This window comes from Coregonus clupeaformis, chromosome 3 (assembly GCF_020615455.1).
Source record: "Coregonus clupeaformis isolate EN_2021a chromosome 3, ASM2061545v1, whole genome shotgun sequence".
Taxonomy (NCBI): Eukaryota; Metazoa; Chordata; class Actinopteri; order Salmoniformes; family Salmonidae; genus Coregonus; species Coregonus clupeaformis.
In genome coordinates, this window is record NC_059194.1 from 26,729,846 (window position 1) to 26,755,590 (window position 25,745).

The 25,745-nt window shown below is 47.2% G+C and overlaps 1 long non-coding RNA gene across 1 annotated transcript in view; it reads right to left on the reverse strand.

Annotated features, from left to right (window-relative positions):
• The window catches only part of LOC121543112, a 123,003-nt gene extending 97,943 nt beyond the window's left edge, over nt 1-25,060 (reverse strand). The window contains exons 1-2 of the long non-coding RNA XR_005995986.2: nt 24,657-25,060; nt 2,948-3,069 (exon numbers count right to left, since the gene is read on the reverse strand). This is a non-coding gene — a long non-coding RNA (uncharacterized LOC121543112). The remainder of the gene's footprint in view (nt 1-2,947; nt 3,070-24,656) is intronic.
• Between the last annotated feature and the right edge of the window lie 685 nt (nt 25,061-25,745).

The window sequence follows — 25,745 nt, forward strand, 5'->3', positions numbered from 1 at the left end:
GGTGCTTCTATGGGGACAGCCGAAGAACCCTTTAAATTTCTAGATATAGCTTTTATTTCTAAGAGTGTACAATCTCATATTAATGGGGGTGGGAAACCACAAGAACAAAAACATAGCCAGAGATGAGAGAGACATGGGGGTGGACATTCTGGAAAATATGTATGAGTCTACAGTATATGACATGGAAGAGCTTCTTTATGTTGACCCTCCGTAACCATGACAACCATACAGCATTAAATACCACAGAGCCTTCTAAAGGGCTCTCTAGCCAATCATAGCCGACCTCCAGTCTCAGATCAATAACCAACCAACAAAGAGAACCAAGCTATCGTTCAGACTGGCTTCAAAAACAAAGTTGTCTGTTTAGTTCTAATTATCTTCAAAGTTATTCTACAAGCCTAAAGTTCAACTCATATCAAAGTTGATATCAAACACATACAATAGCTTGTGGACATGACTGTGCTTTTTCCATGGCTCAACATTGCTCTGGTTCCTTTCATTTATAAACCTATTTAGTGTTGTCACTTGCCACTAATCATATATCAGAACAAAACATTGAATTGGATGTTGAAAAACACATCCGAGGGTACGGAAGTAGTCATTGTTTTCGAAGAGAGAGAGAGAGAGAGCTGCTACAGTGTTCACTCTCCACCATCTTGGCAATAGTGTCAAGAAGTGGCGCTCTCATGGAGAAGCAGCGATGGGGTGCCAGTCCAGATGCCCGCAGACGGACCTCCTTGCCTGAGAGACGCCCGAGCTGTCTGGGGCTTCCGAAAGCGCTCTCCATCACCACACACACACACACCCTCCACCCTCCCTCTGCCATCTGTGAACACACACAGCACTAGCAGTACCCACCAACCAGTAGAGGCCGAGAGACAGGGAGCCACGTTAGCATCATGGCTAAGACTGCAACGCTGCTGACTGCTAACACACATTAAAACTAAGCGAGTATGAGAGAGAGATAGTAAGGAGGGAAGGAGGGAGAGTTGCTGAGCCAGATGGTTGTCCTAAGCTAAGCTAAGCTAAGCGCTAATGATTGAGATGCCAGCCAGGCAGGGAATCTTTTGACCTTCAGGCAGGTGGGATGAAGACGGCCGTCGGGGTCCGCTCTGGTGCTGCCGTGTGTGGTGCTACTGTGTGTGTGTGTGTGTGTGTTTTGGCAGGACGTGTCTGGTGTGGTGTGTGTAGGGTACCTGCGTGCCTCTTTGCTAATGTGTTTGTCATAGTGTGTTGCGTGTAGGGTAAGCCCTCTCTGGTGGCGGCGCAGCCCTGCACTTGCATCAATTACAGTGGATGGCAGTGACAGCTGTAATTACAGTGCTGTAACTGTGATTACCCCAGGGCTCTGTCATGGTAACCAGCACGCCACCTATTCCAGCTTCAGCAGCACTCTGACTGTACCTCAGCAGCCTGCTGTCAGGAGGGAGGCTGAGGTGAGAGTCAGATGGAGAAGGATTGGGAAGGACAAGGTTAAATCGGGCCACCACCATACACACAGGTAAGTGTCCATACATTAGAGACACACACACACACACACACACACACACACACACACACACACACACACACGCTCTCCTGCTGCTCTCTGATAATGGCAGCTGCATCAAGCTCCAGTGTTATTATACTCCAAATAACGGACGATTGGGGGAAATTGAACCAAACCTCTTACGTAGTGTTTTATCCTGCCTCTAGTAAACATGAAGCACATGCAAACCGATTTCATTGTCAGTACCTTCTATCATCTTAGTGCCAAAACATAATCACAAGTTCCTCTTTAGCCTACTCTAGCGCACTGCTCTCATCAATAATATTCCTAATCATTGTTTGTATTGCAGCCGTGATACCACTGGACAGTCACACAAATCTAAAGTGCCGAAGCCAGAGAATTGATTGGTGATTCCAACTCGGAACCGCCATTAAAAATGTAACGATTTGTCTGGGCCAGGCAAATGCATTCCGTGATCACGTTGGGGAATCGAGACTGTGCAGATTTGCTCATAGATGATAGAGTTATCTCGCACAGATAACCTGCACTGACACACACACTCACAGACACACACACACACAGACACACACACAGATACACACACAGACACACACAGACACACACACACACACGGCTCATAAGCTGTAACCCATCCAATATGCAGAACTGTCAGGCAGCGCTCGGGGAGGCCATGCTAGACAGCGCAGTTAATCCTGCACGCTACCCTCTATCCAATCACAGTCCTCCCTGGCCCAACCTGTACTAGTGGACCAATCCGGTGCGCCAGACACGGCCCCCTCCCCACCCCCCATCGCCACACACACATTTAAAGCATCCGATCCAGCTGTGATTATTGGCCAGGAGCCAAGCTGTCTGTCTGGCCGGGGTGTGGCATGCATGGCAGGGAGGTGTGTGTATGTGTGTATGTGTTTGCATGCTTGCTTGCCTGTGCATGCACACATCCTTGTGTGTGTGGCAGGGGGTGGGATGGCGTTCCCTGGTACAAATAGAGCAACATCTGAACTCTGGTAGTAGATAGTGCCTCGGCAGCACGCGAGACAGACAGAGAGGGAGGGAAGCACGGAGAGGGACAGGGGGTTACTATGCCAGTGTGTGAGAGAGAGAGTGAGTGAGCGTGACTCTGGAGATTAGAAGAGGAGCAGCCAGCTGATGAATCATCCTCAGCGCACAAACCTCTCTTGGCCCAGATCACAGAGATAGATAGAATAGAAAGGCAGACTTACACTCTGTAATACTCAGACTAGGATACATCTACGTTGATCTCAGATTCTAGGTTTAAGTATTAGGAGGTCACCTCTGATAATGGCAGTTTGATTATATGTGGGATAGGTGGAGGATTGCCCTGCTCCAATATAACACACATAGCTGTATACACACATGCACACAAACATGGACAAACACTTCTAAGATGAGGCTGATGTATGAGTGGGGACTTACCTGTGGTTGAACAGGAGTAGTCTGTCCCTGAGCCAACTCTCAGGAGTGATATCCAGTTTAAGAGTCACAAGCCAGGTGAGGGGGTCATTCTCAAACCAGGAGGTAAAGGAAATAGAGAGATTCTGAAATAGAAACAAAGCATATTCTTAACAGAAATATACCTCTCCTTATTTCCTTACGTATGTTGGCACCATAGGTTTTTCATGTACTTTGTCAACAATACTCTCTCCTGTAAATTTGTGATAAAAGGTCATGGCTGAGTGTGAATAAGTACTTTCAACTTTTTTCAGATTGTTTTTTGTCACGTCGGACATTTCACTCCATTGCTATCCCCTCATTTTTTGCCAAACACATATTGCAAATGTTTGTTCACGTTGCTAGCGCGTACAACACAGGAAGTTGGTGGCACCTTAATTGGGGAGCATGGGCTCTTGATAATGGCTGGAGCGGAATAGGTGGAATGGTATCAAATACATCAAACACATGGTTTCCATGGTTTCTATGTGTTTGATGCTATTCCATTCACTACGTTCCAGCTATTATTATGAGCTGTCCTCCCCTCAGCAGACTCCACTGGTGCACAAGCATATTAGCAAAATATGTCCCATGGTAAGATCAAGATCAGACGTGAGAACAACGTTTAATCTTTTTAGTTAAGTTAAGTTACATTGTATCGCCGACCTACTCACCACCTTGGATTGTTTGTGGACTGATTAGGAAAGCATGCGCCGGCCGTGTCCACAAGTTATCCAGCAGGTACACACATGCCCAGTAATGTTGAGGCCATTGATATGAAAACTATTGAGAATGATTTATTATAGAGTGACATCATTTGTATTGATGAAATACCTGTTTATTAGCGTTTTGGATTATTCCAGTGTTAGGGGTTGGTATTTTAGTGTACTGAGTTTGTATAGAACCTGTTCAATGTGCTTTTTGAATGAATGACTGGTAAATAAAAGTATTGTAATAGGTTGTGGATTGCCTGGTCTCTAAAGCCACCACTCCATGCTTTCACTCCAGACTTTACAATATGGTGCTGCTGTTTTTTCTATAACATAAATACTTATTGATATCTGTCAAAGCGAAAGGGGCTTACTTTTTTTCATCTGGGTTTTTTGTTGTTGCTGGAGTACTCCTTTTCTTGTCTGGAATTGTCAGGGTCATCTTTATTGTGGTAATACAATGACAAATAGCTGTTTTTCACTAGTTTAGAGGAGGGGGGAAAACAAGCGCATACACAAACACACAAACAACTCTCTTACTAAAGCTGAGAGTGTGCTGCTCTGTGTTTATTTGTCTAAAAGGGTTAAAGGCATAATGGTGTTTAATCCCCCTGGGTCTCCCCCCACCCCATCAAACACACACACATACAAACACACCAGCTCTAAGAAAGACAAAGACATTTCCCTCAGCAATCAGCTGTCAAAATCCCCTGGCTTTCCTGTCCTGATTGCCAGCCCATTGTCATATTGCCTATCGACTTGTTAGATTGAACAACATTTCACATGTCAATTAAATGAGTGTTGCCCTGGTGATTAGCAAATCCCACTAATTGTCTCCTCCCTCCTCCTCCTCCTCCTCCTCCTCTCCCAGACATTTTCCACATGGAGGAGCAGGAAATGGTCTTTTGTCCTGACGGGCTCCAGTAGACATGTCAAAGATGTCTCCTCTCCTCCTCAGAAGCCCCCTCTCTCTCTGTTTAGGGTATAGGGAAGAGGGCGGTATATATAGGGGGATATAGGATCCAGTTTACAGGACAGCCCTCCCCACTTCGCTTTGGGCAGTCCATTGACATGGTGCAGTGAGAATGCAAACAGCCAGTACTAGCCAGCCAGCCAGACTTCTACACACACTCTTCCTCTCACACGTGCAGCCCGGGCTGATAATTACCCAAGCAGCCTCTGGAGACCCCAACGCCTACACGGGGCCCCTAACCACTTTAGACAAGAGACATGGCACTCCCAAGACCCTCCATCTTTGTCTCTTTCTTACTGGCCATGCTTAGCTTAATGAATTTGATCTCCGGATCATCGTCCCATTTGTTCCATCTCATCCCAAGAGGGTTCTGGGAAATGCTAAGTTGGGCCAGGAAGCATCTTTTGAAGTGTCACTTGAAAAGCGCGGAAAAACTAGGCGTGACTGGTAATTTTCCTTTAACGACAGGGAAAATTTGTATTGCAAAGTTATGCATTCTTAATACGGCAACATTTTGCATGTGGAAGTCATTCAAAAGAAGAGGACAAAACAGTCGCTGGGAGATTCTACACATCCTAACGATTCTGATCATCTTGACATTCCTCTTATCTTGACATCATCTGAAAATCTTCAACACAAAAGATACCAATCCGGTCCCTCAAAAAAACTCCAGTCCTCCAGTCTTAAGGAGCCGCCCAATCATCCCTCGTCACAATTAACGACAGCGGACAGCAGCTCCAAACACTGGGGTGACATCTTAAACCAGTCCTCAATGGTCCCAACGCCCAGGCCCTCCCTAGTCCCCCTCCCTGTGTTCAGCACTAACCAAGCATTACACAGACCTACATTCACAACACACACAACTGCTCCCCTTCATAATGGAGGACACAACACCGGGTGGACCAGCCCAGATCCCAGACGGTTTAGTCCGCACTTTATCAGACCTTACAAAACGGTGACGCCTCATTGAGCCTACATTGACTGGTGGTTTCCTTTAAGAGCAGCACAATGAATGGGTCAGGCCTCGTCTTCCCATTGTGCCTGGGCAGCGGACCAGAGACGACACACCACATGGACCTTCTGGAGGAGGGATGGATGGAGAGTGGGAACGAAGGAAGAGAGGGACCCTGCCTCCTAACAGGAAAACACTCATACTGTTGTAATAAATAGCCTATGTAGCAACATAAATGAATACAGCACACCAAAGTAACTCTCCTTAGCATGTGTCTTATACGCAACTAGGAGCCATGACTTTTCCTTAGCCATGGCCAGGCTAAGTGCAGGCTAATTGCTCACTAATTGCCCCGTGGCAGCCCGTTGGTTTCTGCATCTCGCCCCAGCCTCACAGCTGGGAGGGGGCAACAAGCTGGCCTTGGTGGACTGAAGATCCCGGCGACGCAGCAGTCTGACAAAACTCAGGCTAGGCCCCTGAACCAGGCCAAACCTGTAGGGAAGCAGTCTTACGCTAAGGGAGGTAAGAAGGGTCGGCCAACCTAGGGCGCAGCCCTTGCGGCTGAGGAGGATAGAGTGCAGGGCCTACGGCTCTCTGCCCTAACCTCTCTCTATGGTTTTAATGGCTGCTCCTCCTTCCCCTCTCTGAGATTCGCAGCAGTGGGAAGGCAGGGCTGCGTTAAGACAAAACCCTATTCTCTGTGCAGTCTGACTTTTTGTCTGACTTTTTGTTGCACCCACATGCCTCCCTCCCTCAGGCTCTCCCCCCGCGCCTTCTCAGGTTTTCATCCAGTGGCAGAAGTCAGCATGTCAGCCCCCGACACACAGAGCAGGACAGCAATTTGTCTTTTGCCATCAACTGTGGCCCTTTTTCCTCATGCCTATGGCCTTTTGCTATATTGCCTGATGTCTTACGTCATGGCGCTGGCTACTCTGTCCCGAGAGAGCCCACTTCCGGCATCTATCCAGACTGACTTGCTAAAGCCTGTTAGAAGCAACGACCCTATGAAGTCCCAGGGAGGCCCCATCCCAAAACACGGTGACCACGGCATTTGGGGTGGGAGATCTGACACACCCAGGAAAAATTGGGCAATGCCGTATGGTTTCCCTCCTCATCTTAGAGCCCCTCGATGACCAGTGATTCTCCAGTCGGCAGTTACAACCCTGCTTACAACCAGTCCTGACAGCTATCATCATGCAGGACTTATACACACTTGGAAAAGAGTGCCAACCCCAATGCATGCTCTCTGTTTTACAGTGGAGAAGTGGTGTGACTATACAGATTGTTCCTTCGTACACTCTGTTCTCCATGGTCCCATGCTCCTTGCAGGATCTTTTGTACGGACAGAAGGTTCATCGCTGTTAAGGTCCTTTAGCCTCATTCTCGGCCTGCCAAGGCCCCGACAGCTATACCGTTTACCATAATTGTTGTGTCATCTCTAAGGGGGGCACGTCGCTTACGCCCAGTCTCTAAGCCTTTAGCTCGTCCAGGGACATGTCTATTGTTCTTCAGATCCTTTCGCAGCATCTACTAGCCGCTGAAAAGTGTGGAGATGTAATATTCCTCCATCTTTCGCTTTTCTGCTGCCCTTGGAGTTCCTAAGTGGACTGTGCTCTACCAGCCATGGTTTGCGCCCGCAGTATGCCCAGGGGTTTTTCAGGTTAATGTACCTAACCCCATCCTTGGCCCGGGTCGACTTTTTCCCATTGTCCTAAATTGGAACCTTTGCCTTTTTGCGTGTCGCCTTCCCTAGAATGGCGTCCCCGTTGTTGTCCAATACGTGCGGTCCTCATCTACTTGGATTATAGGACAGCTCGGCCAAGGGTGTCATGCTCTTCGCTCATTGGGCAACCACCCTCAGAAGAGGGTGGACCCTTCTCTCTTCGAAGATATCCATGGGGACCATTATATTGATTTATAATGGCGATAGTGACAGCCTTCGGAGGGGCCTGGACGAGCCCTCTACTACAGAGGTAGAGGTCTTTTAGCCACTGTTTTTGTGGCATATCTCATTATACTGAGCTTGAATGCGCCTTGTATTGAGCTTCCCATCACTTTGTTATGAGGTTTTTCCCTATTGGGTTGTCTCTGCACCTTTTCGGTGCATACTTAGTTTCAGGACTAATGTTGGGACTGATGTTGGGACTTGCCTGGCTTCGAAGAGCATGTTTTGCGATATGGGAGTTAGCTGATATGAAACGCTGATGAAGGCTGCCGCAGAAACGCATCCGTTTGTTCTGACCTCTGCTGCTAAACAAAATACATTAAAACTTACAAAAATATTTCAGTGAGTGCAGGTTTTTCCTTTCTTTAAGTATTTGCCTTTTGAACCCGGTACCCAAAGACCCTTTGTCACTACAAACATTTGAGCTGAGCACGCCAATTTCTGAGTTGGCCATATCCCCACATATGAGATATCGAAACATAAAATTAAAAGAGAATTTAAGGTTACTTGTGTAAACCCAGTTCTCTGATATCTGATAACCAGATGGTGGGAGACTGGCTCCTTTTATGGAATTGAGGGTCTCACCTCATTCGCCACTCTACCTGTCTGTCTCCAATAGACGCTTTTGATATGTACTTCAGAGAGAGTAGGAGGTCCTAGCGAACCTCCACATGTGATATATCTCACTCATTATATCAGAGAACCGGGGTTACGCAAGTAACCTTAAGATTTCCCTGTTAGTCATCTTCCATGCAATCCCTCTCGCTCTATTATTCCATTGTGAGCGTGCATGCGTGTGTGGCTGGTCAGAGTGCCTGGGTTTGTTGTGATTGTGTGTGTGTGTAGTCATGTGTGAGCTCATGTGAATGGGTGTGTGTGAGTGTGTGGATGAGTGCTCTAGTCTAGTGAGTGTGCAGTGTGCACACACAGGCAGACAGAAGTGTGCGGAGCCAATCTCTCCAGTCAGGCTATCAGACAGACCAGTTAGAGAACAGTATGAGGCTTTAGAAGTAGTATGTCTGCTTCTATTAATCTTCAACCACAGCAAAATAACCAGAATGCTTTTGCTACGGTAACTTCTGCTATTCTGAACCACCAGAAAAACATGCATAAGGAAGCAAAACTGAATATACTGTAAACAGATTTAATCAAACCACAGCTGACCTGATTTTAAAGGCAGAAAGCACTTAAAGAAATCATTCATTATATAGAAAGTCCTTGGGACTAATGCATTCCTGGTTGTAGAGTCACTGTAGGCTACTGTACTGTACTGTACTGTACACTACATGCTGAGTTACTAAAAAGCTCCTCAGCCCACGGCCATTATTGTGCAGTTTGAGGAGAGCAGAGAGAGCCACAACTGTGGGAGGGGCCTTAGGGAAGGGGGAAAGTGTGTTTCCATGACAACGGTGAAGTTCACCTCCTGGCAAGTAGGTGGGGCGGGGGGCTTGACTGAATCCATGAGGGTCCCATACTCGACTGTCACTCCTATGTTTATGGACTGGGGTCCTCATAAGACAGGGTGGGTGTTGGCTGCCTGCCTGTAAATAAATCATGAAAACAGAGGGACTCCGGGACAGCTCCTGGTAGTAGCCCGAAAAGCACAGATCTAGGATCAGCTTACTATCCCCAAATCCTAACCTTAACCATTAGAGAGAGACACACAAAAGTGACCTTAGATCAGTGCCTAGGGTTAACTTCACCCTACTGCACAGGGACAGGGCAGTGGGTGGAGACCAGGTCTACTATGTGAGGCCCCTCTGTGGTCTTAAAGGAGAGGTGATGTTGGACTGGCACTAATGGAAAGTGGCGAGGTGATGTGATGACACTGCGGGGATACTCTGGTTTGTCACAATGTGTTTAGGCTTCGTGTTCAAGGGTGGCTGCCCTCATAGCAGAGTTAATGAATGACCCAGCTTAACACAGAGTGCTCAGGACACAGCACAGCAGAGCGCAGTGGCTGGTCTAGAGGAGAACTGAGGTTAGATGAGGAGAGATACTTTAGTATGACCACTTTCACTGGCCTCAAACTGAGCAACAAGCTAAAGCATGCCTAGCTATCAGTCAACACTGTCTATCATCATGACTAGAAAGATTGATGTTTTTCTCATAATTGTACCTTATATTTAGCTGCACAGCATCTTGAGCAGACCACTTAATAGCTGTGGAAGAGAATATAAAAATGTAAATCTTAGCCCTAGTAGCACTATCGGTTGGAGGGTGTCAGTAAGATTTTTGCTACTTTCACAACCAGAATTATGGGCACAGTAGCTGGTGGTGGCACGAAAGGGCTGGGTTTTGATCAATAAATAAGTTGCAGGTGTGTCGAGGCTAGACCCTACAGCCAATGTTTCCCATTTTATTTGGGGCTTTGGCAGTCAATTGTAAAACCTTCTAACAGTATTTCTGATTTTATTCTCAACTCAACATCATATATTTTTAATGTGGGGCTATGACAGTCAATTGCTAATTAGTCTGACATCATTTCTCTTATCTCACCGCCACTAATGAGATGGGTGTGCTTGATGCATGTGTAACGATTCCGGCAGTCTGAGTCGGTTCCTGTCTGTGTATTAGTTTTTCTGCTCGGGATCTCCAGTTTCCCGAGGGTTCTGGAACGCTCCCTGCCTGGTTGCCGGGCTACGTTGCTAGGCGGGAGCTCTCCTGATTTCCACACCTGCATTCCATCAGCAATCTGCACACCTGGCCCTGATCATCACCTTCATAAGCTCTGACCTGACATCCATTCCCTGCCGGATCGTTAGCCATGAACAGTATGTTTATCAGCGGATCAGTCCTAGAGCTTAGAGCAGTAGTTTTGTTGTTTTGCACCTTGTTTGCTTGTTGTATGCTTACCTCCGTTTTGTTCTCCCTACAGTCACTCGTCCGGAACCTTCACCCAACCTCTGCCTGATGGTCGGCGGCTGCCGAGCCATCATTGGACCAACCACTGCAACCTCTACAACTCATCCACGCCGCCCGCTCTGTTCCCTGGATTATTCAACATCACCGTGGATCAGTTAAATAAACACTCACCTTTGACACCACTTACCTTGTCCTGGTCTGCTTCTGGGTTCTGGCTTAGTAAACCGTGACAGCATGTCCTATCAGTGCTTCTCACAGTCAGGGGGCGTGGTCGACAATGCGCACGTCATCTTTCCGGTCACATCTAACCTGGATCAATATTTGTTTTTTAATGCAGACGACAGCACTGAATCAGTGTACCAAGAGTTTTAATGCTCGGAGGGAGAACCAAAACTCCTCCATAGTGACCCGTGAATGCTTTGTCTGCAGCATTCGGTCACATGACAGCTCTATCAGCTGTTTTATTTCACTTACCGGTATGTCAACTGAGCCAGGATAACAGTTAAATGGATTTCACTGATTCGGTCACTCATCTGTATAATTATTTTGTATTTCCCCTGCATGCTGTCTGTTACAGTGAATTCAGAAAGTATTCAGATCCCTTGACGTTTTCCACATTTTGTTACGTTACAGCCTTATTCTAAAATTGATAAATTGTTTTTTTCCCTCATCAATCTACACACAATACCCCATAATGACAAAGCAAAAACATTTTTTTTAGAAATTTTTGCAAATGTATAAAACAAAAAAATATATATCACATTTACATAGGTTGTCAGACCCTTTACTCAGTACTTTGTTGAAGCACCTTTGGCAGCGATTACAGGCTCAAGTCTTCTTGGGTACGACGCTACAAGCTTGGCACACCTGTATTTGGGGAGGTTCTAACATTCTTCTCTGCAGATCCTCTCAAGCTCTGTCAGGTTGGATGGGGAGCGTTGCTGCGCAGCTATTTTCAGGTCTTTCAGGTATTTCTGTTTTTTTATTTTTGATAAATTAGCAAAGATTTTTCTAAAAACCTGTTTTCGCTTTGTCATTAAACAGTATTGTCTGTAGAGTGATGAGGAAAAGTTTTCATTTAATCAATTTTAGAATAAGGCTGTAAGATAACAAAATGTGGAAAAGGGGAAGGGGTCTGAATACTTTCCGAATGCACTGGCAAGGAGAAACATTTTATTTTCATTAAACAGAAAGTCAACAAAGTCAGTTTTTTACATTCATTGCAAATGACAACAGTTCCTCTCTCAATTCGAAAAATATTTCCAACACTCCCCCTCGATAACCACCAAGGATCGGTATGAAATAGATAATTGTCATCCCATATCTCCACATACACTATATATAGAAAAGTATGTGGACACCCCTTCAAATTTGTGGATTCGGATATTTCAGCCACACCCGCTGCTGACAGGTGTATAAAATCAAGCACACCGCCATGCAATCTCCATAGACAAACATTGGCAATAGAATGGCCTTACTGAAGAGCTCAGTGACTTTCAACGTGGCAACATCATAGGATGCCACCTTTCCAACAAGTTAGTTCGTCAAATTTCTGCCCTTCTAGAGCTGCCCCAGTCAACTGTAAGTGCTGTTATTGTGAAGTGGAAACGTCTAGGAGCAACAATGGCTCCGCTGCAAAGTGGTAGGCCACACAAGCTCACAGAACAGGACAGTGCTGAAGCGCGTAGAGCACAATAACTGTTCGTCGGGAGCTTCATGAAATGGGTTTCCATGGCCGAGCAGCTGCACACAAGCCTAAGATTACTATGCGCAATGCCAAGCGTCAGCTGGAGTGGTGTAAAGCTCGCCGCCATTGGACTCTGGAACAGTGGAAACCGGTTCTCTGGAGTGATGAATAACGATTCACCATCGGATGCCAGTAGAACGCTTCCTGCCCCAATGCATAGTGCCAACTGTAAAGTTTGGTGGAGGAGGAATAATGGTCTGGGGCTGTTTTTCATGGTTCGGGCTAGGCCCCTTAGTTCCAGTGAAGGGAAATCTTAACGCTACAGCATACAATGACATTCTAGACGATTCTGTGCTTCTAACTTTGTGGCAACAGTTTGGGGAAGCATGACAATTTTTATTTTATTTATTTATTTAACCTTTATTTAACCAGGTAAGCCAGTTGAGAACAAGTTCTCATTTACAACTGCGACCTGGCCAAGATAAAGCAAAGCAGTACGATAAAAAATACAACAACACAGAGTTAAATATGGAATAAACAAAACGTACAGTCTATAACACAATAGAAAATCTATATACAGTGTGTGCAAATGTAGTAAGTTATGGAGGTAAGGCAATAAATAGGCCATTGTGCAAAATAATTACAATTTAGTATTAACACTGGAGTGATAGATGTGCAGAAGATGATGTGCAAATAGAGATACTGGGGTGCAAATGAGCAAAATAAATAACAACGTAAATAACAATATGGGGATGAGGTAGTTGGGTGGGCTAATTACAGATGGGCTGTGTACAGGTGCAGGGATCGGTAAGCTGCTCTGACAACTGATGCTTAAAGTTAGTGAGGGAGATAAGAGTCTCCAGCCTCAGAGATTTTTGCAGTTCGTTCCAGTCATTTGCAGCAGAGAACTGGAAGGAATGGCGGCCAAAGGAGGTGTTGGCTTTGGGGATGACCAGTGAGATATACCTGCTGGAACGCATACTACGGGTGGGTGTTGCTATGGTGACCAATGAGCTAAGATAAGGCGGGGATTTGCCTAGCAGTGATTTATAGATGACCTGGAGCCAGTGGGTTTGGCGACGAATATGTAGTGCGGGCCAGCCAACGAGAGCGTACAGGTCACAATGGTGGGTAGTATATGGGGCTTTGGTGACAAAACGGATGGCACTGTGATAGACTACATCCAATTTGCTGAGTAGGGTGTTGTAAGCTATTTTGTAAATGACATCGCCGAAGTCAAGGATCGGTAGGATAGTCAGTTTTACGAGGGCATGTTTAGCAGCATGAGTGAAGGAGGCTTTGTTGCGAAATAGGAAGCCGATTCTAGATTTAACTTTGGATTGGAGATGCTTAATGTGAGTCTGGAAGGAGAGTTTACGGTCTAACCAGACACCTAGGTATTTGTAGTTGTCCACATATTCTAAGTCAGACCCGCCGAGAGTAGTGATTCTAGTCGGGCGGGCGGGTGCAAGCAGCGTACGATTGAAGAGCATGCATTTAGTTTTACTAGCGTTTAAGAGCAGTTGGAGGCTACGGAAGGAGTGTTGTATGGCATTGAAGCTCGTTTGGAGGTTTGTTGACACAGTGTCCAATGAAGGGCCAGATGTATACAAAATGGTGTCGTCTGCGTAGAGGTGGATCTGAGAGTCACCAGCAGCAAGAGCGACATCATTGATATACACAGAGAATATAGTCGGCCCGAGAATTGAACCCTGTGGCACCCCCATAGAGACTGCCAGAGGTCCAGACAACAGGCCCTCCGATTTGACACATTGAACTCTATCTGAGAAGTAGTTGTTGAACCAGGCGAGGCAGTCATTTGAGAAACCAAGGCTATTTAGTCTGCCAATAAGAATGTGGTGATTGACAGAGTCAAAAGCCTTGGCCAGGTCGATGAAGATGGCTGCACAGTACTGTCTTTTATCGATCGCGGTTAATATATAGTTTAGGAACTTGAGCGTGGCTGAGGTGCACCCATGACCAGCTCGGAAACCAGATTGCATAGCGGAGAATGTACGGTGGGATTCGAAATGGTCGGTGATCTGTTTGTTAACTTGGCTTTCAAATAATTTTGAAAGGCAGGGCAGGATGGATATAGGTCTGTAACAGTTTGGATCTAGAGTGTCATTTAGAGTGGCCGGTGTAGAGGTAGCCAGGTGGAAAGCATTGCCAGCCGTAACAAAATGCTTATTGAAATTCTCGATTATCGTAGATTTATCGGTGGTGACAGTGTTTCCTAGCCTCAGTGCAGTGGGTAGCTGGGAGGAGGTGCTCTTATTCTCCATAGACTTTACAGTGTCCCAAAACTTTTTGGAGTTAGTGCTACAGGATGAAAAATTCTGTTTGAAAAAGCTAGCCTTTGCTTTCCTAACTGATTGTGTATATTGGTTCCTGACTTCCCTGAAAAGTTGCATATCGCGGGGGCTGTTCGATGCTAATGTAGTACGCCACAGGATGTTTTTGTGCTGGTCAAGGGCAGTCAAGTCTGGGGTGAACCAGGCGCTATATCTGTTCTTAGTTCTGAATTTCTTTTTTGTAGCAAGCGGCAACAGTGAGATACTTATTTCTGGAAAGGTGGATTTTTAGAAGTAGAAGCTCAAACTGTTTGGGCACAGACATCTCTACAGTAGATTGCAAATCCGCCCCCTTTGGCAGTTCTATCTAGACGGAAAATGTTGTAGTTCGGGATGGACATTTCTGAATTTTTGGTGGCCTTCCTAAGCCAGGAATCAGACACTGCTAGAACCTCAGGGTTGGCAGAGTGTGCAGTGAATAACTCAAACTTAGGGAGGAGGCTTCTGATGTTAACATGCAAGAAACCAAGGCTTTTACGGTTACAGAAGTCAACAAATGATAGCGCCTGGGGAGTAGGAGTGATAATGGGGGTTACAGGGCCTGGGTTAACCTCTACATCACCAGAGGAACAGAGGAGGAATAGAATAAGGATACGGCTAAAGGCTTTAAGAACTGGTCTTCTAGCGCGTTGGGTACAGAGAATAAAAGGGGCAGATTTCTGGGAGTTGTAGAATAGATTCAGGGCATTATGTACAGACAAGGATATGGAAGGATAAGAGTACAGTGGAGGTAAACCTAAGCATTGGGTAACGATGAAAGAGATAGCATCACTGGAGGCACCGATTGAGCCGGTCTCCGCGTGTATGGGGGGTGGGACAAACAAGCTATCTGAGGCTGTGTCACGATCGTCTAAGGAAGCGGACCAAGGCGCAGCGTGTTGAGCGAACATGTTGACTTTATTAAATTAAAGCAACCACGAAACAACAAAACAAATGACGATACGTGAAGTCCTCTGTGACACTGACAGAACATGGAACAAAAACCCACAACCCCAAGGTGAAAACACACAGTTTAAATATGGCTCCCAATCAGAGATAACGAGCCGACAGCTGACACTCGTTACCACTGATTGGGAGTCACACGAACAACCAAGACAACACACCCAAAGACAACCAACCAAAACACAACAAAACGAACATACCCTGGCTCAACATACAAAGTCCCGGAGCCAGAGCGTGACAGTACCCCCCCCCTAAAGGCGCGGACTGCGACCGCGCCTCAAAACCCCCAAACAGGGGAGGGCTGGGTGGGTGTTGCTCCTCGGAGGCGGCTCCGGCTCCGGGCTTGACCACCACCCCTTCCTCAATCCCCCGTAGCGCCCCGGTCTGATCCGACCCAGCTGGTAGGATCTGGACTGACGACGCGTACCCCTGGCTTGGCGCGTGAGGCAGAAACGGACCGGACCTGGCTGACGATACGCACCCTAGGCTTGATGCGTGGGCCGGACGGGCCTCACCAGGCTGACGACTCGCATCCCTGGCTTGGTGCGAGTAGCAGGAATGGGCTGGATCAGGCTGACGGCTCGCACCCTTGGCTTGGTGCGAATAGCAGGGACGAGCTGAACCAGGCTGACGACTCGCACCCCTGGCTTGAGTGCGAGTAGCAGAAACGGGCTGGACCAGGCCGACGACGCACCCCGTAGGCTTCGTGCGTGGAGCAGGAACAGGCCGGGCAGGGCTGTCGACGCACACCGTAGACTTGATGCGTAGAGCAGGAACAGGCCGGGCAGGGCTGTCGACGCACACCGTAGACTTGATGCGTAGAGCAGGAACAGGCCGGGCAGGGCTGTCGGCGCACACCGTAGACTTGGTGCGTAGAGCAGGAACAGGCCGGGCAGGGCTGTCGACGTACACCGTAGACTTGGTGCGTAGAGCAGGAACAGGCCGGGCAGGGCTGTCGACGCACACCGTAGACTTGGTGCGTAGAGCAGGAACAGGCCGGGCAGGGCTGTCGACGCACACCGTAGACTTGGTGCGTAGAGCAGGAACAGGCCGGGCAGGGCTGTCGACGCACACCGTAGACTCTGTGCGTGGAGCAGGAACAGGCCGGGCTGGGCTGGCGACGCACACCGTAGGCTTTGTGCGTAGAGCAGGGACAGGCCGGGCTGGGCTGGCGACGCACACCGTAGGTTTAGTGCGTGGAGCTGGGACAGGCCTCACCGGACTGTGGAGACGGATAGGAGACCTGGAGCGAAGAGCGGCCACCACCCGTCCTGGCTGGATGCCTACCTTCACACACTCTGCGTGAGGCATCCGCACAGGACGTACAGGGCTGTGAACCCGTACCGACATGACAGCACGCGATACGGGAGCAGGATATCCGGGACCGCGGAGAGGCACTGGAGACCTCGAGCATAGAGCCGGCACACTCCGTCCTGGCTGCATCCCCCCCTTCGCACGACACGTGCGGGGTGCTTGCACAGGACGTACAGGACTGTGCCGGACCACTCGTGGCCCAGTACGCTGCTCCGCATACCGCGGAACCTGCCCCGTCTCATGCTGCCATGCCTGAGTACGGGAAGTTGGTTCCGCTCTACCTCCAGGCCTCGCCAACCTGCCTTCTGCCTCCCAACACCCGGTGACCACCTCTCCAAAACGTCCTGTAGCAGCCGCCTGCTGCCCAGCCGCCCACACTCGTTACCACTGATTGGGAGTCACACGAACAACCAAGACAACACACCCAAAGACAACCAACCAAAACACAACAAAACGAACACACCCTGGCTCAACATACAAAGTCCCGGAGCCAGAGCGTGACAGGCTGGTTGAGCGGGATAGTACAATAAGAACTTACCCAAACAGCAATAGGCAAGGCATATTGACATGGGAGAGAGGCATAACGCAATCACAGGTGTTATTCGAGAGAGCTAAGACAACAACTGGTAATGGCAACGAAAGTTTGGGCTGAGGCTAAACAGATAAACAGGATGGGGTACCGTGTAAAGGAACAGTCCAAAAGGCATCAGCTGTGTTGCTGAGTGATCATAAGGTCCAGTGAACAGCAATAGGTGAGTCCAGGAGCAGTTCGTAAGGCTGCTACAACACAGGCGAGCAGAAGGCACGACTGTTGATTGCGTGTGCTAGCGGGCCGGGGCTAGCAGATGCATCTTCGTGGTCGTCACAACGGGAAGCCTGTTGAAACCACATCAGACGATTACGACGGCAGACCAGTCGTGATGGATCGGCGGGGCTCCATGTCAAAACTAGGAGGTCCCGTCCGGTTGACAGAGAGGTAGATAGCCGGGAGATGGGCCTGGCTCGAGGCTAGCTCAAGGCTAACTGGTGCGTGCTTCGGACAGTGGTGATTAGCCAACAACAACAACAGCCATTTGGACAGGCGGGCGCTATGTAGTTTACAATCAAAGTTACCTGCTGCATATCTCCGAATTCTGCGATCAGCTCTTTTGCCTCCAGTTGCTCTCGGTGTATCCATTATAGCTCAGTGGGTGTATCATACAATGCATCCATATGGCAGAGGGAGACACATTCATAACGAGAGTGCAGAGGCCTGCCCGCCATCCCGTGATAGATTGAGGCCCATGTGTGCAAAAGCCCATAATTCGATTCCATGGAATCAGTTTTTTGTCAATATAGCCACGCAGCACACTGAACATCCCCTATGCCGTTTCATGCTTGGGAATCGTGAGACAGAACAGTATGTCCTCATGAATAGTATCCCACAACATGTAGCGAACAAAAGTCGTGGTTTCATAGCGTAGAGCGCTTTGCCATTCACAATGGGAATGATTCAAGTGCAGCGGTCAAGTGCTGCCTTTTCCCACAATCTAAGGGCGCTCTCTGGTTGAATTTTTACTTTTAGATTTGAATAATTTTATTTGGATTTTTAAGGTTAACCATATTACAATGATTTTGAGAGACAAAGACGATATTATCACAGTATGTTTTTTTAACCAGGATTTTGGAAATTCTCCCACGACCCCATTTTCATATCAGGTGACCCCACATGGGGTCGTGTCCCCTAGTTTGGGAACCACTGGCCTAGTTTGTTAAATAGCCTACAGAAACAAAATAACAAAATGTAGGCCTATCACATATTTGCTAAATTTGTTGAACATGTTTGCAGTCCACGTTGTTCTGAGTAATTTCATGGCTTCAATATGGAAAGATATTGTTAAACATAGCATTCACACTGAAAAAGGCCTACTATAAAATACATGATGTCTGAGCCATGGACATGCCAAACACTGTCAATAAGCAAGATTAAATTCACTATTGATAAGACCTAAAAAGATAGTGAATAATTCTAATACAATTCTAATAAAACAAAACAACAACTTGTTTTAAATAGGCTATGTCTAAATACAGTTACAGGTACCATAATTGCTCCCCGTGGTTAGGCCTAAAATAACATAGACTATGGAGGGTTTTACGCACATCCAAACTTTTTACAGGAGCTGGAAAAAGATCCAATAAAAATGAAAGGGGGAATATCCACTCACCGTTATACTGCCCCCAAATATATATAGCTATCGCCGTTGATATGGCCAGTAGTGACTTTGCCACGTGAAAGGCAAATGTACATTTACATTTTAGTTGCAAATGCCATGCTCTACCAACTGAGCTACACGGCCTACAAGCGGATTCAGCACCAAATTGCAATTTGACAGTTAGGTCCAACAGACGAAATAGGAAGATGCATTTTTTGAGAAAATTATAAAATAAAAAGAATAGGCAGTCTTTTTAAATAACTTGATGTTCCTAAACAGGCTCCCTACAGTCACTGACACCTTTCACGCAATGGACATCGCACATAACGAGTCCAACATTTTTACAGAAGCTGGACAAAAGTAATGTCCAATATGAATAAAAAAGTGGAATGTCTGTAGACTGTTTTGCTGCTCGGGATATTTTAATAAAACCTTGGTGATCTGCATAAGGCTACTGTGTGCGCCTCCGCTATCAAAATCCATGCCATAACCAATTGCGTTACCAATAAGACCATATTTTGGTCGGTATTAAATATCTCTAGTTGCGCTTACTGAAATTAGCATATTGGCGCATGTTTTTAAGGACACACCTCAAATATTTCCACCCCCCCTCCTCAGCGCAAACAAGCTGATGTTAGACAGGTAAATTGTCAAACCTGGTGTAAGGGGTGGAAAATGCCAGTGCGCCATTTTTTACATGACGCAATTGCAAACTAACGTGCATTTGACACTTGTGCCTCAGCACCAGCCAAAGATAGAGCCCATAGTCTGTCTATGTACAAGGTGTGAGGCCTGCCCTGGGATGTCTCCAAATCAAATGAAGAGGGAGGGAAACCATTTGCATTGTAAATACACCATGGATGCAAATCCTGTTTGCCTTGTCGGTTGGAGGGCTGATGTGGAGCTGGAGGATGGAGAGAAGCACTGACAGATCTAGGAATCCCCCCTGGATCTGGACCACCATCCCTACTCCTCTCCCACCCAGCCACCCCACTCCCCCGACACGCAGCCCCCCCGGGGGGATGTCCGACCCCCTTACCTCCTCCCCCAGCGGGGTCAATGGGAATTTAACAGGCAGGTCCCACATTCCTCCAAGGTGATAATTGCCCTGGCAGCAGGCAGAGGACCATCAGGAGCAGGGTAAACAAGCGGAGGGGTGTCTCTCTACCCCTCTCCCCTACAAACACTGGCCCCCACTACCTCACTCTCCCCCCATCCCACTTCTCAACGTCAAGTATGGCTGTTTCCCCGTGAATTATGGCATCAAGCACGTCGGCCCCTGACAGCGCATGTCGCCCATCGAACCGGCTGCAAGGTTTATTTAGTCGCTAAGAGTGCACAGCTGTTCGCTAGAAGAGCCTCTATCAGCCCCTACTACCACGTCAGATCACACATTATATATATATATTTTTTTTTTATTTCACCTTTATTTAACCAGGTAAGCCAGTTGAGAACAAGTTCTCATTTACAACTGCGACCTGGCCAAGATAAAGCAAAGCAGTGCGATAAAAACAACAACACAGAGTTACATATGGGGTAAAAAAACATAAAGTCAAAAAATACAACAGAAAATATATATACAGTGTGTGCAAATGTAGCAAGTTATGGAGGTAAGGCAATTATAGATCCTATTCAACCAAGCCAGGCTAATGCCCTTTAAAATAGACTGTTGGAGTCTAACTAGCTGGGATTTATGGAGGAATCACCACAACCGTCACCGCTCCCACAAACATCCGCTCAGTTTAATCACCCCCCTCAATCATCTCTCCACCTTTCCCCCAGAGAGTGATGGATGGAGCTGGCTTCCCACAAATCTGCCACTGTAGGGCTGCTGCTCTCTTTCATTCCACTCATCCATCAAACTACAGACAGACCATCATCACTCCATCCTAGACTTATATATTAACGCCCAATCAAATGTTAACTGCTTATATGTGACATGTAGTGTATATTCTTAGCCTGAAGATGTAACTAATACGACCAGGGTAAATGTTCAGTGAGGTGACTTATGAAGACTGCAGTATGTGGGCACCAGCCAATTGCGTGTCATGGGGAATTCAGCTATCTATACATAAATACTTTCGCAATCTCTCTTTGACACCCCCAGCAGGATCATATAAAAGAATGTACCCTTTCCCTTCTCATAGGCATCAATCAAATGCAGCAGAACACTTCTCACTGTGCCCTTTGCCTATTGTGTTCAGCCCACTGAGCTTACAGAGCCCAGACTGTTTGATCTGGGAGGCCGGGAGAGAGGGCCTATTCTTGTGGGCCTGTGTTTCCTGGTCTGTGCCCACATGTGGTTCCTTCCCTTCAGCCACACACTGAGGCTCAGGGAGGTTATAAAAGCCGAGGTGGTGATTAAGAAACAGGAATAATGACCTCCATAAAACCAGGAATGCGTTTAACTGCTACAGCAGCTCTGGAATCATTCTAAAGCGGAACGCCGGCGTCAATATCAGGAATTATATCACTATTCTCAGGAAGGAATGTATTTATTGTATTTAGTGTATTTACTGTAATGTGGGTCTTGAAATTAGGGTATACATGGGTATTAACGTAGTTTAGAAAGGAAAGGGGCATGGCAGTGCATGAGAGGCATAACAATGCCTCTCGTATGTAGTGTAGTATGATTACGTCTCCATGGCTTGGAGGGTGAACCGAGAAGATTTGAGCTCTACCTCAGTGGCGGTGCTGACCTAACTACCGGATTTACATTGTTGGAAATGTGTGGATCCTTCCAAATCCAGGATTAGAAGAGTCAAGCGTATGCACTCTGACATCCACTCTCTCCATCCTCCGCCTCTGCATGTACACAAACACACATGGTGTGGGCTTGTAGCGGCCTTATGCTCCACAGGGAGCGAAGGGGAGTTTAAGTAAGTACACACACACACTCTGACTTCCTCTCGCTCTCACACACACCCACGCATGCGTAGGCGCACGCACACACACACACATTAAACTTCCACTTTATCTTTCTTTCTACACACCCAAACACACACAAAGACACACATGCGTGGTGAGTCCCTGCTGCCTGCGTGCTCAGCACACCCAAACCCCATCACTTTCCTCATTACAGGAGCTTCATGGCTTTTTAGGGGCTCTGCGCTTTATCGGGGGATTCACATTTCCCAGGCTGCCACTTGACATGGCTGCCAGCAATCAGGTCAGGCTGCAGAATAGAGGGCTGCAGAGGGGCAGTGGCCGCCCAGCCTCCCCAGACTTCAGGCTGCACCTTGATTTGAGCCAAGCGCCAAAGAGCCACTGTTCCTGCTAAGCCCCCATAATTACAGGTCATAGATCCCTTCCTGCCTTCCACCCACATCACACACTGACCTGGCCTAATAGGGGGACTGGAGAGAGAGAGCGAGAGAGGAGAGGGACGGCGGGCCAAGGGATTTTTATCTCTTTGCTTGCTAAGTTGTTGAGAGACAGTAAAAAAAAAACATGCACGTGTGTGTGTATACGCGCAAGTTGCGTAAGTGTGTGTGTTTGTCTAATTGAGAGGTAAGCAAAAGAAAATGCCTTTAAAGTTCCCAATAAAAATCCTGCCCATAATTTTAAACACCTGCCCGTAAACCCCTAAGGAATGCTAAATGAAACCAAGTTGCAGAGCCAGTCTCCTGTCTGGAGTCTCACGTCAAGACAGCAGGATTTGTAATGGCTGTAACCAGGATTAGGGAGTTCAAGCAGAACAGCCAGGGAGAAGAAAAAAACTGCACAGCAACAATACAGTACTTTTGTTCAATGCAGAATCCAGCAAGACGAGTAGCCTTAATAAGCCTTTCAACTTCACCATCAAACTTCAAGTTATGTACTCAATGGGGATTATAGCAAAGATCAAAATAACCTGATCATGTACGGAACTGGAACAATGTGTGAGATCATGTCAAATGATTGTAATCATTAGGATTGGAGCATTTGTTTTGGTGAGTATTGGAATGCTATGAATGGATACATGGTGGATTTGGGGGAACACCCCCTACCCTGATCCCCCCCCCCAATAACACATCTTCCTGACCTTTTCAATCAATGTCACACAAACACACCACACACACGCACATGCACACACAAAGTGGCAGGGGCAGGAAGAGGCTCTTGAACTTGCTTTCGCTTCGGACCCCCAAGGGACGGGGGGACGGGGGGGTATGTGGAGCTATCTGACTCCAGGGGCCAGAGACGGTACCCTCTTCACCCCATCTCTAGTTTCGATTCCCCTGTCTCCTGACGCCTTCCTCCCTCTTGCACCTGTCGGCCGTCAATAGACCCCCTCCCGGGACCTTTCAGCAGCCTGAATATATGGCCCTGCTCGCTGGCCCTGCCTGGCTAATTACTGCTGGCCCCATAGGCCATGCTAGGGCCAGGCGCTTAGCTACTAGTGCTATTACCACCCTTAGCCTCCCTCAGCCCGGCCTGGCCCGGCTGTCCCCCTCCACTCTACTCCATAGCAGGCAGCCTGGCCTCCTAGCTACGTAGGCAAACTGAGCCACGAGTTGCCACAGTCGACCTGGAGATTAAGCACCCTGTCTACACGCAAGCCATGAACAATAGAGCTATCACTCCAGACGAGCAGGCAACAGCAGCTTGAGTCATACACACTCTTAATCCCATAGGTCGCTGCACGAACGCATCACACACATAGGCTACATTCATATTCAGTGGTATGCAGGAGGCAATGTGCATTATTGTACAGTTATGGAAATTGATATTTTACTCCATTCGCACAGCATCAGTAGCCTAGTTAAAATATTCCATAAAATACCAGATATTCAATTAAATAATGGATACCATACCATGCATGCAAATCATGAGGGAATCCCTATAGGATAGCCTACCCACTGGGCACACAGTGGTTGAATCAACGATGTTTCCACGTTTAATATCAATTCAAGATGTTGAATTGACGTCTGTGCCCAGTGGTACATTCGTGTAAATAATCAAACTACTTTTAAATTATGAAATATTTAGGCCTATTTGAAGAACATTTATTCATATGATCTGCATATCACTTCATTATCCAATCAAATTCGTGGCCTGATAGATTTATTGATAATATAGATCAATAATTTGTGCAGCAATACATCTGAATATTCCACTAGAGCGTTATGAAATAAACAGCGCCCCCCACACACTACAGTAGCCTACCTCAGTTAAAAGACTGCGGACAATAACAAACACCACGTGACTGACTGCAGTACTTTGAGCGTAGACGCACGAAAGAGTCGGGCTCAGAGCATCCTGCTGTCCCGCGAAGGAGGAGATGCACCAACTCATCCCAACACGGGGTGTTTATTTTCCTATCACTAGTTCGTAAATTCATCAGGCAACCTTAGGGTTTCAATACAATCTCTTATATGAAAACATTTCCGTTTTTAAAACACATAATATCGCTCCAACATGCGCAATAACCTTTATAGTACACTCGGAACAGTAGGGTAAGCTGTTCAGCTGTTCTGAGTCTCGTAAACCCCCCTCTGTTTTCTGCCGATTGCTCCTGCCATTCAAGCTGAGGTCGGAACATTGACAATGTTCCCTTTCGATCTAATTACAGTACATATATTGTCGCCCTTTACATTACAGCACTGTCCGTGGCTCAAAAGAGTGCGGCATCCATGGACGTTATTTGTCTCCATAACACCTCTCGTTTACTGCATCACCGGCGTGAGACAGAGGGGGAAAGTGTGGCGTCGCATCTGAACTTGTGCGTGGATGAAAGTAGACCGGTTTTTAAAAGCGCTCAGTCAGCACGCGACTCACTCAGTCTCCTGTGCCTCTGTCTCGCCTGCGTGGTTCTCTCCTGCATCCTCCAGCGAGCATCACTTGTCTGGACCCCGCTGCGAGGCAGCATCCTACAGCAGCCCGGGTTCTGGACATCCTAGACAGCCCGTCCTGCCGTTTGGACCCGGTGATGTCACATCCTGTCTGGGTAATACATAACAAGCCCAGGCATATAAAAATAAAATATGAGAATTGGAAGTGATTTTTCCGGGTCACACGGACGAGTTCACAAGGTCAAGCAGGAAATAAGCGGCAGGGAGAAATACGCCGTCCTGAGAGTTGTGAACATTTAAAGTGATACCAGACATACCATCTCGATCATCCGTTGGTGACACGGGCGCATTATACTTTTATATAATCATCTGATCCACTCCCATCCTATCGCTTGCAGATCCGCAGTCGACTTTTCATTTCCTGGTACGATGTGCGCGTTTACATTGAGGCGTGAGCTATTATGCAATATGAGCTGCAGCATCATCAGATACTGTTTTAACGTATCGTTTTTTTATCCTGAAGAGATAGGCTAGTTAGCAGCTGGGTGGCTTTAAAGGAATAGTTTACTGAGAAACGGAAAACAGCAGTTGATGGAGAAAAAGAGACACTTGTTACATCATACAGACCAAGTCTTGTCCATAGTGCCAAATTAAATTCCCTATCAAATCCCTGACCTATTTTCACCCTTGTAGAGTTGCAAAGTGTTACACAGTCTGATAATTGTTAAGAGGCACACTTGAATTCAGGCTGCAATAGACTAGAGCAACACTGTTTTGGAACTTTGACCCTCTCAACAGAAGTATGTCTTTAAAAAGAGCAATTTTTCAGAGCTAACATGTTGGAGACAGGGCTGGCTTGTAGAAACAGGAGATTGAACACTTTTATGGGGGTAGAGGGGAGCCCCTGTTGGGTGGCAGGGGCGTGGGGGGCGAGGGGTGAGCCAGGGCTGGGTGATGGAGGTTGGTTTGGGCGCGGCCCCCTGCGAGGAGCCAGATCCTCTTTCTTTAGCTCAAGTCTCTCCTGTTTACCTTTGAACCCTGGCCCAGCGGCCCATCTCTGATCTACAGTGCGGCT